General features: G+C 44.8%; 1 protein-coding gene and 1 pseudogene across 4 annotated transcripts in view; one reads left to right on the top strand and one right to left on the bottom strand.

The window, feature by feature from the left end:
• The window catches only part of MGAT5 (alpha-1,6-mannosylglycoprotein 6-beta-N-acetylglucosaminyltransferase), a 409,267-nt gene that overhangs the window by 387,655 nt on the left and 7,143 nt on the right, over positions 1-14,469 (bottom strand). The gene's annotated exons all lie outside the window — the stretch shown is intronic.
• Positions 12,405-12,884, top strand: LOC308248877 (large ribosomal subunit protein uL23-like; annotated as a pseudogene). Its single transcript has one exon. The product of its transcript is annotated as a large ribosomal subunit protein uL23-like (transcript).

Consider the following 14,469-nt stretch of genomic DNA (forward strand, 5'->3'; position numbering starts at 1 on the left):
AATATTGACACTGGTGAGTATTCAAGTTCTACAAGGAATATTCAGCAGGCAGTTTGTGATCACTGTCTAAAGGTGATCTTCAGAGTATAATGAGCCAGACTTATGTCCCCTCTGGAAGGTACTCTTAGCTGGTCAACCAAGAGACAGTGACTGAGACCTAGGAGAAACAGGGCTTCTGTTTGAGCAAGTCATGTGACCTGCTCTCCCAGGTGACATCACTCTCCAAGATGTCATCCAGGACCTGTCCAATCTCCCAGACCAGGCGCCTTCACAAACTGCTGTGGTCACACATCTCATTAGTGAGTGTGCACTTTTAATATATGTCAACTTATTTTAAACTGATAAACATGTAAATATTACTAAAATCTAAGTCCTTAATTTTCACGGGAAATAAAATAAACATAAGTTAAAGTTTTCATATTTTCTTCCCATACTGATCAGGGCTTGCACCCCAGTGACCACTTGGAGCCCAATGACCTCACCTTCACTTGAGTCACATCCCTGACATCTTCTCCAGATCAGCGGTCCGGGTCTCCACTCCCGGCACTGATGGCCTGTTCTTCCTGCCTAAGAGTCCTATCATCATTTCTGTCCATTTTCTTGGGGTCCACAACCCATCCCTCCCAGATTCCTTTACTCCCCAAATCAATAATTATCAATACCCTCTTCCCCCCTAATTCTTGTCTTTCCATCATGATCACCCAGCAAAATCCCCAACTTGTCACAACAAATTTAGCCTCAGTCTACCTTCTCTTCTGCACTCAGGCAGCTCAGCAGGACCTGGGAATACAGTGACCACGTGAACATTGTTGCCAGGTGACGTCATTGAAGGTCTTTCAACATCAGGAACTGAGGCTTACTAGTATTCTTCTCAATCAGCTCCATTTCCCTTTCTCCTCAGCCAACGATTCCAAATCCACGCCCCTTCCCCCTCTATTTCCAGGAGCCTGCCTGGCCGTCTACCTCATACATCCACTCAACCATTCCTCTATTCGTTCCAACATTTACTGAGCACCCACTATGTGCCAGATGCCATGCCAAGGACAGAGACAGAACTGAATCTCACAGTGCTTACATTCTAGTAAAACAGTAAGGTGTTGGGAGATGATGAAAATTAAGGAAATAGGGAACAAGCAGAAAATCCTGGTCACCCGATGTGACCCACATCACTTCCTGCCCACTTCTCCCACTTCCAGTGTTTTTTATTGAGGTAAAATTCACATTACACTAAATTAACCCTTAAAAGTGTACTATAAGGTGGCATTTAGTACATTCACAATATTGTGCAACCATTACCTCTGTCTAGTTCCAAAACATTCTTACTTCCGCCCCCGCAAAAACAAAACAAAACCAGAACCATCCCACCCACCCTCCTTCCCCAGCCCCTGACAACCACTGACCTGCTTTCTGCCTCTGGATATACCTATTCTGGGAATTTCCTATCAATGGAATCACACAACCCCCTCCAATGCAGACAACAATGGGAGCATTTACAACAGGGCCCTACCCTAGATGTGGGGGTCGGAGATTGCATTCACCTTTGTGCCACTATGCCTGGCACATAAGTACTCAGCAAATGTTTTGCCACACGGATGAGCCCTACAAAGGATTAGTGGCTCAGCATCTAAGCCTTTCATTGCTGCACGTCATGCTAGACACCATCTGACCCAACTCGCCCACTTTTGCAGAACAGAAAGAGGCTCACAAAGCGGTTCATGGCAGGGCAAGTGTCAGCTCCCAGATCTCCTGACTTCCCAGCTGTGTCCTGCCCTATTCCAAGAAGATGCTTGTTACCCAAGACAGTACCACTCCTCTGCATCTTCCACGGTCCCTCATTTCCACAGCAAAAAGGCTGCTGCTTGCCAGGCCCTTGCCTTTCCTCATGCCTCTCCTCCAACCCTGCTTTGTTTTTATTTGTTGTTTTGTTTTTTTCTCTGTCTCATGGCCTATGGTTCTCTTATTTCCTAGGAAACTCTCGTCCTTCAAAAAGACAACCAGAGAGTGTTGTCTTCTTCAGGGAGTAGTTCAAACAAATTACAGGTGTAGTCCCTCTCCAGGTCCCACTGGTCCCCCCTGATGGGGGAAGCTTCTCATCTCCCAGAAAGTTTCATTGGCCTGCTCTGGAATTTAGTCTTTTAGGTGCTCCAGGTTGCAGAAGGCAGAGTCCCAGGGAACTTGGGTGTAGAATAAAGGCCCAGTAACAGCTCACAATTAAAAGCCAAATCCCAAATTTCCAAGAAACACATAACTCCCACCATCGCCTGCTTGCTGCAGATTTCCAACCATGGCCTTTGAATGAACAGTACGGCATGTCATTCTTTGCCACCGCTGACTTGATGATGACTGGCAACCCAGCAGGACGTTTTTAGAGGTGTCGTCTTTACAGAAACTGCTCTGTTGGGAAACTTTTGCTTTCACACCTCAACTGGCCTCAAAGGCAGCAAGAGAACATGCCGCAGTGAACAAGTAAACCCTGGCATGAGTGCCGTGTGATGTTCTTTATTACTTCCCATGGTTGGGCTTCACCTATCTTGTCTGCACCTCTGCTGGGTGTGTTCACAGGTGTGCGTCTGAGGCTCACAGAGGCTCAGAGGCTGATCACAAGCCAGACTGTCCATGAAGGGAATGCGACATGTCCCAGGGCCCTCACCTTAACAGCTCACAGCAGTGATTACCCCACGCAATCAGCCTTGATAGGACGGACGGCCAGTCATGGACATGGACAAAGTGCTAAAAACAGGGGCCGTAAGTTACCTACACCCTTTGCTATAAAGAATACATTTTACCAATTTATATTGTAACAGCCACTGGCTATGAACATGTTTGCCCTCCCTGGATATGAGACTTTATGAGTCTCACCTTATCTTTCTTATAAATGCAGACTCATTCTTTTAAATAAAAATGGAAACTGTTTTTTAGGACAAGTAAAACCATCTGCCTTCCCCCCAAAAAAACCTTTCCATGTTTTATATGAAAGATCTCTAGTAGAAGTTTCTCTTGCCAAAGTCAACTTTTCTTTAGCCTTAGAGGCATTTCTCTTTGTCTCTATACCTAGTGCAGAACTCGTCTTCAGAAGATTATTCAATATTCAATATCTGTCTTACCAATTTATCTGCAATACGGCAGCCCGATCTAGTGCATCTCATAGAGAACAGGCAGGCTTTGGAATCAGAGACTTGAGTGAAGCCCCCAATCTGCACCTTATCAGTACAGGGGCCATATATCCCCCTTTTTAAAAAAAATATTGATTGATTTTTAGAAAAATAGGAAGGGAGGGAGAGGGGGAGGGGGAGAGGGAGAGGGAGAGGGAGAAGGAGAGGGAGAGGGAGAGGGAGAAGGAGAGGGAGAGGGAGAGAGAGAAGGAGAGGGAGAGGGAGAGGGAGAAGGAGAGGGAGAGGGAGAGAGAGAAGGAGAGGGAGAGGGAGAGGGAGAGGGAGAGGGAGAGGGAGAGGGAGAGGGAGAGAGAATAAGAAGCATTGATTTGTTGTTCCACTTCTTTATGCATTCATTGGTTGCTTCTTGTATGTGCCCTGACCAGGGATCAAACATACAACCTTGGTGTATCAGGTAGACGCTCTAACCAACTGACCTACCTGGCAAGGGCCCATATAGCCCCATTTATGCCTGTTATCCCAGCATAATCATTACTACCCCCTTTCACTCTCAAAAGTGTTCAGGTTTGTATGATAAATTATGTGGTCACCTTAAAATTATATGAGTCACTGCAGACAAAACACTTTTCCATAACTCAGTTTCATATTTGTTCAATGGAAACCTAATTTACAGGGCTGTCATTAGCATGGAACTAGTGCACTCAAGGCATGGCTCCCAGGAGTGCCCAGGACTCCCCTGAACTTAGCTATGTGCTCCAGAGATCCATTTTCGGCAAAAGCGTTCCTCTGCACGTGAGGTCCTCACAGTTGACTGCCAGTTTGAAGACAGGACCAGTATCCACTTTCACTGTGAGATGGTCTATAAAATTATAATGGGATCTACTGTGTCGAGCAGTTGCACAATAAATTCTGTGCAGGGATATGTAAGCACCTATACTCTATCCACAAAGGTAGGATTAAGATTAAAATTCACACCAAACAAACCCCTATGAAAGGTAGATCACGTGACCGTGGCTCAGAATAGGGGGAGTGGTAGGACATCCTTCAAACTGAGTGAAATAATCACCCCTCAGCCAATAAATTTGTAAATGTCTTACTTTCCCAAACCAAAAAAAAATTGCCCTTACCAATCCTATGATAGGACAGTTTCTCCATAAAAGGACTGAAGTATCTCACTTAAAAAATTAGTCCAAAAAGCCCCACCAGCATGGCTTAGTGGTTGAGTATCGACCTAAGAACCAGGAGGTCACAGTTCCATTCTGGGTTAGGGCACATACCCAGGTTGTGGGCTCGATCCCCAGTAGGGGGCTGCAGGAGGCAGCCAATCAGTAGTACTCTCAAAACATTGATGTTTCTCTCTCTTTCTCTCTCCCTTCCCCTTCTACTGTTTTGAAATAAATCAATATATATATATTTTTTAAATTAGGCCAAATAGTACCTACAGTCTTGTACATGAAACTGTATGTATGTAAAGCAATCAGCAGCTCAGGAAGCAACAGAAAAAGAGAGATGCTGTCCTTCATCGATAAGCTTGTTAAACACATGTATGTTCCCTTTAGTCTGACATGAGCAGTAACAATATAATGGGGCTGCTCCTGCAACCTTAAAAGAATGGCTTTGACTCGTTAAGAAAGACAATCAATAAGCCCCATAGAAAAAATGGACGTTAAAAATTTCAAACTGTTCCATTCCAATCTTGAGTATATCTTTTGAAACAAAGAATGAAAAAAATATATATTGTTCCTATTAATACAGGTTGAATGCATGAAGATCCCTCTCCATGCCCAACTACTAAAGAAGCAGAAAGGAAATGGTCAGCACTTCCATGCTCTAAATATAGACTTAGACGCTGAGAGAGGAAAGCGATGCACATGGCCACCCAGCCATAACTCCACGCCCAGAAGACAGCAAGGAGCAGTGCAGAGGGGGCTGTTCTGTGGCAAACTCACTTCCCATCAACAGAAGTTTCTAGAAAGAGAAAAAAGGCTAATGCCTATCCCAGAAATCCGACTACAGATACAGCACAGCACCCTCCAGCTGGACTCACTGTGGGCAAGGTAACCACCAGGATGAAATACACACCTATGGAGCTATCTACCTCTACCTCACACCCATGGTAGCAAGGAAAACACCCCCGCAGCTGTGTGTGCAACATATTTCTTGCGCAATGTGGTATTTCTTAGAGTTCTTGTGATTGTGTAACTCAGAAACATAGAAGAGGAAAAGAGAAGTTTGTCTGTATATTGTTAATTTTCCTGCGGTTTTTCTCCACTTGAAAAACTGAACCAGAAATCACACTTCTGTCTAGGATTCAGATAATCAGTATGTTTTGGCTTTAAACACATCATGTACCTTGTGCTGATCAATACAGCCTTCCAGGAGGAATGTTCTGACGTTACCTCCTCGTGCATAATAAGAGAATGAACCAAGGATTAATCAAGCTCAATGCTTAGACCAGGTCCAATAAGGAAATAAAACAATTAGAGTTAAGCCCACACCCCCTCCACTGTTACCTGGAAGTATTGAGGACAGGCCAAGTCAGGAGGAGGTCGGCCCCCGATTAACAGAAGAGATAGGGCAGCAGTGGAGGGTGTATTGTCCAGACCAGAGCACTCTGAAATCCTGCTCTAAGACTGTGTGTCACAGACCCCTCGGCACACTGGTAAGGCCTATGGACCCTACTCGGGACTTTATGTTTTTATTGATTTTAGAGAGGGAGAGAGAGAGAGAGAGAAACATCAATTTGCTGCCTCCTGCATGCCCCTCCCTGGAGATCAAGCCTGCAACCTGGGCATGTACCCTGACCAGGAATCAAACTGTGACCTTCTGATTCATAGGTTGATGCTCAACCACTGAGCACACTAGCCAGGCCCTTCTCGGGATTTCTAAGCCATAAAATTAAATACATAGGAATACAGAGGAAGTCAATTATATTTAAACTAGAGGCCTGGTGCACGAATTCATGCATGGGTGGGGTCCAGCCGCCCACCCCCAAACGAGGGGTAGGGGGGATATCAGGGGCAGGGCCAGCCAGGGGGAGTTATTAGTGTCAAAGCTCTTTGCAGGGTGTATACACATTTGCTGTTGGCTTTCAGATGAGTTGAAGCTTCAAAGGCGCTTTAGTGTCAGGGACATTTATAGCTTCCGTTTCTTTTTTTTTTTTTTTTTTTTTTTTTTAAATATATTTTATTGATTTTTTTTTACAGAGAGGAAGGGAGAGGGACAGAGAGCCAGAAACATCGATGAGAGAGAAACATCGATCAGTTGCCTCTTGCACACCCACTACTGGGGATGGGCCCGCAACCAGGGTACATGCCCTTGACCGGAATCGAACCTGGGACCCTTGAGTCCGCAGGCCGACGCTCTATCCACTGAGCCAAACCGGTTAGGGCTACAGCTTCCGTTTCTAAGCCTCTCCCTAGACAGGTAATGCGGTTTAGTTCCCTGCTGACAAACCCTCTAAAAAGAGGCCGTGGTGTGATGTGGCTGTCCCCTTTGGTAGTAAGCAGTGGAGAGAGAATGCAGGAAGATGGTGGTTGTGCTGGGCACCTCTCCTGGACACCTGACTTTCGGCCCAGACCGTGAGCAGTTTTCCTCTGATCACTCATCATTCAGGTTCCTGGTCATTGAAGGCTGGAGAGCCTTTACTTACTTAGAATCACTGAAGGTCACACTTCAGTGATCAGGGTGGGGGTGCTAATTTGGGGCAGGGCTGGCCCCACCCCCGATTGTGCCAGTTGGCTGCCGCAATGCGCGTCATAGCCACCGGTCGTCTGGTCGTTCTCGTCGTTCCGCTGTTCAGTCGCTTGGCTTTTATATTTTTTAATTGTGATCAAAATATTTTTTAATTGTGATATAGTAACACATATGCTTACTTGGCAATGCATTAAATAACATTATCTAGTAACAGGTATAATAACCACCATAATTTCAAAGTCATGATATTTCAAGATATCTGTTAGCCACCTATGATGTGACATAAAATGTCGAATTTCTATTGGTGACAGAGTCACAGACAACACTAACATTACTGTGATTTGTGGTCAACATTCAAAAGTTAATTGCTCGATTTTTGTTAGAGGTGAATAAAAATCAAGGTGTAATATTTTCCCATACAAGCCTACAGATCCCCCTTGAACCCTACCAAGTGGTGCCTATGAAACACATGTGATAATATGGTTTTATCCCCTACTCCTAGGATTTTTCCAAATGATGTTGCCCAGCAGGAGCCACAGCCCAGGCATGGGATGGGAGAGGGTCTGCCGTATGGGGCCAACATCTCTGTTCCACTTTTCTGTCAGTTGCACCCAATGCAGGAGCCACAGTTTTTTATTTTTTAACTTGTTAGTACTGAGTGTTTAAATCGGCTGAATCATCAAGCCAAGGGGAACTTATAAGTCACTTCCCCTGAGCTCTGAGTTTTAAATTGTATCAGGCCAAAGCCCCAGGCTCATAGCAAACCTCTAACACTCTTTTACTATCTGAAAGCAAACTCTTAGAAAAACTTCCTAAACGCAATTTCAAACATATAAATTTGTTGCCCTAAGAGTAACATAAATGAGAATAAAAGGAAAATAATTTACAACAAACCTAACACACATTTCAATTTGCAATTCGTTGGGCAAGTCTAATGTAGAAGATATGATGGGGTCATTAGGTGCTTGTACTTGAAATGTAACATGGTGTAAGTGTGGACTGACACAGGTGAGGTGGTGATGGCATGGGTGGTCTTTGTTAATGTGTAAGTGAGGTCTGCAGGTACAGGTAACAAACCAGTTTTCTTTTTCATCCATGACCATCTCACAGTGGTAATGTCCTTGTAGTAACCTGATTATTATTTATCAGGAAAGGAGGAAAGGGAAGACTAGATACAGGCATGCCATTTATGCAGCTTTGCCAAAAGTTTCATTTAACACTTTCCAAGTCTGTTCCCCGCTGGTGGATGGGGAAAGGGACTGGACAAGGCAGTTTGACACATGCCCAGTAAGTTCTGAGTGACCTGGGAAGGGGCCTACCTATCTGCCCACCAATCACACCTCGAAGCGAATCAGTGGCCAGAATAGGCGTGGTCACTGCAAGTGCGGGAACCTGAGTATTTAAACTTCCAAATAAAGCAATTTCCCTCTAGCCTTCTCCCTCTGGCATGCTGGGTTCCTGCTCTCCTGTGGCAGGGATGTGCTTCCCTGCGCCCACGTGGCACACGGCCATGTTGGACTCCACACAATAGACTAATGGGCTGTAATTGGCTTGGATGCTGAACCACACCCGGCTGCAACATGGAATGGAAGCTCTGGACACTGGCCCTGCTTCTGGCTCTGTTGAACTCCCAGCTGCCCCTCTTTCAAGGCTGGCTTGGGGTAATGGGCCATTGCAACCCAAGAAATGTAACCTCAGCCAAATAAAGCCTTCTCCCACACCCCCTCCTCCCGTGGGGGCTTCGGAGAATGCTTATTTCAGTGGTACTCTAAGAACCTCACTCCCACTTGTGTCTGGGAAATCTGGCCCTTTAATTCCTCCTGCAACAGTGGAACACTCTGGGGTATAAGACTGTTCTAGCCATCACAGATGGTTAGCATCCCTGGTCCCCACCCAATAGATGTGAGTAGTGCCCCTCAAGCACCGACAACCAAACTGCTCCACAAATTTCTAAAATGCTCCCATAAGACTCCCAGAACAAGCCAAATTCATGGTGCAGTTCCCACATTCTGCCCCACTCTGGGTGTTATCCAGCTGGGCCACTGAGGAGACACTCCCCAGGAAATGCAACTGGCATTACTAGAGCTCCCTGGTGGCTTCCCCAGGAACAAGGAGCCTTCCAGGAGTTCAGCCCTTGGGACAAGAAAAGCAGAAGGAGTCAGGGAGAACAAAGCAGCCAGACAGATGGAGGCAAAAAGGAAGCCAAGGGGATTCCTGGGGTTCCCAGAGTCGCCAGGCCGGGCTACAGGCAGCTCCTGGCTCCTCTCCAGGAGCCCGAATGTGAATTCTCCACTTTTGTGTGAAGCAAGTTCTGGCAGGTTTCTCTGCCAGCACCCAGGGCATCCTTATTAATTACAGGGGCTGGCCCACCTAACCTAGGCGGGCAGTGGGCACAGGAAATGCCCAGAAAAACCTGTTCTGACGTCAAAGAGCCTCCCTTATTCAGACAGCACCTAAGCTCTTCAAGCTGTTCCTGAAGCCCGTATTTTCATTCCATTCTCCCTACCAATAAATAAGTGGGCCAGTGACCATTCTTCACCTGGCATTTCAGATTCTAGAAAGATATTAACAGATCATCCTGAAGCCTTTGCTGCCTTCGCTCTTTTTCATCAATCTCGTTAGTCACCACACATAAATAAGATTGCTGTCCTTTCCTGACAGGTCTGAGAAATTAAGGTGCTATAGAAATTTGGCCTCGAAGGGCCCGATTAGGCCTGAGTGGGAAAAAAGAAATTTTTCCCCATCTTTCCAACCCCAAAAGTCCATGATCTAACGTCTCTAAACCTTATTATACTCGGAAAGAATACCACCCGGATTCAGAAATGTGACAGTAAGGACCAGTTGCCAGAAGGTGTTCTAAAAGAAGCCAGGAACACCCTCTCCCTACCTCTTCCAGGAATGGACTCCATTAGGTCACAAAGAAGGGCTCCGCTGGAACCTAATGAATAAACAATTAGCACTTGAATAGAATGTGTGTCCCTGTTAATTCCTGCTAGTTTCCACAAGAAAGCCTCAATTAAATGAGAAAAATGGGGTTGGGGGGAGGTAACACTACTTATAATGGGACATTTTAGACTGGCTTGAAACGTTTCCTATATAAGCCAATCAGGTACAACGTTAAATAGCAAAAACATAACTGTTGAAGTTTCCTATATAAGCCAATCAGGGACAATGTTAAATAGCAAAAAACATAACTGTTGAATCTAAGTAAATAGACAAGAAAGTTTGAGGATGACACAGGAAGTGGTTTAGTTTCACAGCTGCCAGATTTACACAGTGTAATTTCCATAGGAGCATCAACAGAATTAACAGTCTTCTAAACAGCGGGTCGCCACGCACAGGGGTCATGACTCAGTTAAGCTCGAGGGTCAGAGACCTGTGCTCCTGAGCCTGATGAGCACGCGGGCTTTGTCGGCGGATAAGCTGTCACAGCTGCTCAGCTCTGCCCGCACCTGGAAGGCAGCATGGACCACAAGAAGCAACCAAGGAGAACAAGCGGCTGTATTCTGCTAAAACTTCGTTTACAAAGCGGGTAACAGGCCACAGTGGTGACTCCTGACCAGCATTTCTGACATAAAGGAAACCGAAGAGAAAACATCAGAGGTATAAGGGGTAGGAACTGTTTCATGAACTTTTCTTGCTGTACATGTATATATGTGAGTTCTGAGTCCATTTCCTACTGCAGGTTGGGGGTCAAACATCACTATATTAGAAATAATAAATAGTTTTGCGAGAATAAACAAGTAATCTTTTCTGTCAAAGAACAGTTTAGGCAGCCGCCATTTTGGCTCGGGTGACTTGGCAGCCACCGTTTTGGCCCGCATGACTTGCACCTCCCTGGGGGCCGCCATCTTGAAACGGCAAAGGTCAACGCCTTCCTTTAAATTAGCCAATCGTGAAAGACTGTGAGCCTAAGCTCCAATCAAGAGTAAGGGACAGGACATGCGTATAAGGATTAAAAAGCCGAGTGGGCCGCCCGCTCAGTGTGCAAGCACCCTTATGCCTTGCTGCCTGGCTCCGGAGTACGCTTTGTGTTCTACCATGACCCCCGGATTTGGGGGCTCGCCTTATTTCTAAAAGTCTGAGAAGGGAAAACAAGTCTTCCTTGGACTGAAACTGAAAAGAATTTAAAGGTCTTTCATACTAAGAAAAAAAGGGGGGAGGTTAGATATATTGGGCACGCTCTTGAGCCTACAGTATAATCTTAAGAGAATATTTTTTAAATTACATATTTAATAAGAATATTTAGTTACAAGTAGTCCAAAATGATCTTCAAAAGGACACTAAAATATTTCTTATGCTATTGAAATATCTGACAAGAGCTGTGTATCAGTTAACAATTGCTGTATAACAAACTTACCCAGAACTCAGTGGCTTAAAACAACAATCACTGATTACTGCCATAACTCTACAGGTCAGCTGAGTGGTTCTGGTGATCTGGCTTCACTGACCTGGGCAAGACAAGTTCAGGAGACTTTGAGCAGCCGACAGTTCAGTTGGAAGTCTGGCCTCGGCTGAGGCAACCTGGCTCATCCCCAAGTGTTTCTCAGACCTCCCCACGAGGCCAGTCTGGGCATGTTCTCAGGGCAGGGATCTTGGAGAACTCACCCAGCTGTGTAAGAGACTATTAGAAACACCTACACTCTTCTGAACTGTTTACTGGGCATTTGTTAATGCCCCACTGGCCAAAGCAGGCCACATGGCCAATCCCAGTGGCAGGAGACGGGAGGAGAGGGGACTACACAGTTACAAGGTAAAGAGTATGGACCCAGGAAGGCCATTCATCAGGACCATTAGTGCAATCAATCTCCACAGGCAATGTTTAGTTTGCCATCCCCTTGGCAGAAGCAGAGAGATTTTACATTAGTTTAAGTTTTTCTGTTACCATTTCTCATTTTGTTTTGCCATTATCATTTCTGAGGCAGGAAGGCAGAGTGAAAAGAACCAGGCTCTGAATCAATAAGATCCACATCTAAACCCTGACTCCACTACTTCTGGCTACAAGACCCTGTGCAAGTTTCCTTTGCACCTCAGTTTCCTCATTGCAGTGGCAGAACTATTGACAATTACCTCAACTGGAACATGAAACATGCGTAGCTTGCTCTAGCCACAGCTGAACTTAAACCTTAAATACTGTGTTTTTCAAATGGTTTGTTTGAACATGCAGTCAGCCCTCCATAGCCACTGATTTAAAATCTATGGATTCTACCAACTGCAGATAGAAAATATTTTTTTTAATCCCAAAAGTTCAAAAAAAAAAAACCAAAAAACCTGTAAACTTGCCACATGCCCAGCACTACTGAATCCATGCAAATTAAGTGATGTGTAGGCACACCCTGCTGTAACCCATAAGCAAATATAAGTTATATGCAAATACTTCCCCAGTTTATATAAGGGATGTGAGCTCCAAAGAATTTTAGTATCCGAGGGGGATCCTGGAACCAATCCCCAGCAGACACTAAGGGACAACTGAATTCAAAAATATGAACAACAAGGAAATAGGCACATTTCCTGTGACAGTAAAGTTCTTTGATGGGAAGGAACAGTTCCTTTAAACAAAGTGTAGAAAACCATTTCTTTACAAAAAGTCTTGAGGACCTTTTTATGATGATGACACCAAAAGCTAAAAAGGAAGCCCCTGCCCCTGCCAAAGCCAAAACCAAAGCAAAGGCTTTGAAGGCAAAGGGAGCAGTGCTGAAAGGCGTCCACAGCCACAAAAAAAGAAGATCCACCTGTCACCCACCTTCCAAAGGCCAAAGACACTAAGGCTGCCAAGGCAGCCTAAATATCCTCGGAAGAGCGCACCCAGGAGAAACAAGCTTAACCACTATGCCATCATCAAATTCCCCATGACTACGGAGTCAGACATGAAGAAGATAGAAGACAACACACGTGTTCATTGTGGATGCCAAGGCCAACAAGCACCAGGACAAACAGGCTGTGAAGAAGCTCTGTGACATTAATGTGGCCAAGGTCAACACCCTGATCAGGCCTGATGGAGAGAAGAAGGCATATGTTCGACTGGCTCCTGACTATGATGCTTTGGATGTTGCCAGCAAAATTGGGATCATCTAACCTGAGTCCAGCTGCCGAATTCCAAATAAAAAAATTTTACACTGAGAGAAAAAAAAAGAAGAAAGTCTTGAGGACTGTGGTAGACAGATAAGTGAACCCCAAGATGCTCAGTTCCTAAACCCCGGAACCTGTGGAGATGTCAGCTTACAGGACAGATGTGACTAAGTTGAAGACCTCGAGATGAGATTATCCTGGATTATCTGCGTGGGCCCAGTCTAATCACAAGAGTCTTAAAATCAGGGAACCTTTTCAGAATTTAATGTTTCTTCTATTTATGTAAACTTACACTTGCATTTATACAGTTAATTTTTCATATACATCCAGACATCAAATCAATTCATGTTCTTATATCTAATTTTAGTCTTTCAGGTGAAAGTACTGTAATGCCTGTATGTATAAATCCTATGAAAAAATATAGGGCTTTTGTAAATTATGCATTTATTGTAATTATCATTGTTTAATTTTTAATAATAAACGGTAACAGAAAAAGGAGGGGGGGAACGGAGAACCTTTTCCGGCTCTGGTCAGAGAGCCAAACTGATGGCAGAGGAACAAGGACCCAGCTCAACGCTGTTGGTTTGGGCGCTGGAGGATGGTCAAGAGCCTATAAATGCAGGTGGTCTCTATCAGCTGGAAAGGACAGGAAACCCATTCTCCCCTAGAGTCTCAAAAGAAATGGAAACCGTGATCTTAGCCAGTAGACACATGTTGGACCTCTAACCTACAAAATTATAGAATAAATTCGTGTTGCTTTAAGCCATGAAGTCTGTGGTTAATTGTTACAGCAATAACAGAAGAACTACGTAATTTTGTAGTCTTTATACTAAAAACTGACAGTGAGGAAATAGAAAAGTCTCTCTTGAAGCCACTGGTCTGGGGGAAAAAAAAGTCTGGAACTTGGAGAACATGAGCCAGGCATGGCATGAAAAATGGGAGATGTATCTGATTCCGGATATGGTGGCAGTCAGACTAAAGGCATCATGATAGGATAAGCAACTCGTTTTCATGGAAAACCTTTATTGCAGTCTATAGGAAAGTACAATAAAATCATTATCCATACACTCTCCAAGCATGTATGAGGGGAAAGCCATATGAACAAAATCCTTCCACAGAAACTCTCTAGAATTCATTCAACTATGGCTACTCCTGACCTTCAGCTCCAACTCTGCTCACGCCCACTTCTTTGCAGGTAATACCACAATAAGGTAATAGCACTAACGGTCTGTGAAAATGGACACACACACAAACACAGACTCACTCACACACAAAGTCCCAATTTGCTAGGCTTCATGAATTATGCCCAGGGTGAGGGAGAAAAGACAAAATGTCTACCAAAAGTCCACAGATTTAAAAAACAGAACTCCAAACAGACACAACCAAACAGGCCCACAAGAATGGGAACACACCTAAGAATATTCTTAAGGACAAATTAGAGAAACTAGAGCAGAAGAGTGTGCTGAGCTCAGCCAAGAAGACACATTGGTGGGACCCCACAGAGGTGAAGAAGCTGAGATGCCTCATTTGACAGAAGAGAAACCAGAACCACAGAGCACTGAGCTGACCGACATGAAGACAGCCAGCCGAC

Source organism: Plecotus auritus (assembly GCF_963455305.1).
Source record: "Plecotus auritus genome assembly, chromosome: 5".
Lineage (NCBI taxonomy): Eukaryota > Metazoa > Chordata > Mammalia > Chiroptera > Vespertilionidae > Plecotus > Plecotus auritus.